At 31.4% G+C, this 516-nt stretch overlaps 1 non-coding gene across 1 annotated transcript; it reads right to left on the bottom strand.

Annotated features, from left to right (window-relative positions):
* Positions 1-171: 171 nt before the first annotated feature.
* Trnat-agu lies at positions 172-245 on the bottom strand. The gene has a single exon. It is a non-coding gene; the product is annotated as a tRNA-Thr (tRNA).
* Between the last annotated feature and the right edge of the window lie 271 nt (positions 246-516).

The raw sequence follows: 516 nt of genomic DNA, 5'->3' as shown, positions 1-516 counted from the left end.
CCGCCGACATAATAATTATATTTTGTTATTATAAAAATGTTTACTAGGAACTTAAAAGTGCTTGTTCTGGTAATTATTGACAAAAGTTCGATTTTTATGTTTCTAACTCGTGTTATTCCTTGTCTCTACTGATATTGCATGTTTTACCTATTTTCAATATAAAACAAAAATAGGCTCCAGAGAGAGTCGAACTCTCGACCTCCAGTTTACTAGACTGGCGCTCTAACCAACTGAGCTATGGAGCCGATATCGATATCATATCTACATATGACAGGTTACATATCTTGCCTATGTATATTGTAACGCATGTAACATTGAATGAACATTTAAATCGACATGTATTAGTTTCCCGGGGGTTTATTTTACGGAATTGTACACTCACAAAGAGTTATATAAAGCGTTGTTTATTTACATGGGTATAAAAGACAGATCTGCAATCTATCGTTTTATATTAAAATACATATTTTTGTCGTTTTTAATAATGTTCAATTGAAATAACTTCTTTGAGTTGAAATA

This window comes from Mizuhopecten yessoensis, unplaced genomic scaffold (assembly GCF_002113885.1).
Source record: "Mizuhopecten yessoensis strain PY_sf001 unplaced genomic scaffold, ASM211388v2 scaffold683751, whole genome shotgun sequence".
Classification (NCBI taxonomy): Eukaryota; Metazoa; Mollusca; class Bivalvia; order Pectinida; family Pectinidae; genus Mizuhopecten; species Mizuhopecten yessoensis.
Note: the sequence above shows the minus strand (reverse complement) of the source record. Positions and strands in the feature narration are given on the sequence as shown.